A 347-nucleotide genomic window follows, 5' to 3' on the forward strand; every position below is an offset into this window, starting at 1 on the left:
AGGATACGATGAGGATGATGATAGCATGAGGATGAGGATGAGCATAAGGATGAGGATACGATGAGGGTGATGATAGGATGAAGATGAGCACGAGGATAGGATGTGGACGAGAATGAGGATGAGGATCAGGATGAGTATAGGATGAGGATGAAGATGAGGAAGAGGATGAGGACGAGGATGAGGATAGGACGAGGATGAGAATGTGGATGAGGATGAGGATAGGATGAGGATGACCAAGAGGATGAGGACGATGATGAGGATAGGAGGAGGATGAGGATGAGGATGAGGATGTGGAAGAGGATTAGGATGAGGATGAGGATAAGATCGGGATGAGGATGAGGATAAAG

The sequence above is a fragment of the Lupinus angustifolius genome, chromosome LG01 (genome assembly GCF_001865875.1).
Source record: "Lupinus angustifolius cultivar Tanjil chromosome LG01, LupAngTanjil_v1.0, whole genome shotgun sequence".
In the NCBI taxonomy this organism is placed as follows: Eukaryota; Viridiplantae; Streptophyta; class Magnoliopsida; order Fabales; family Fabaceae; genus Lupinus; species Lupinus angustifolius.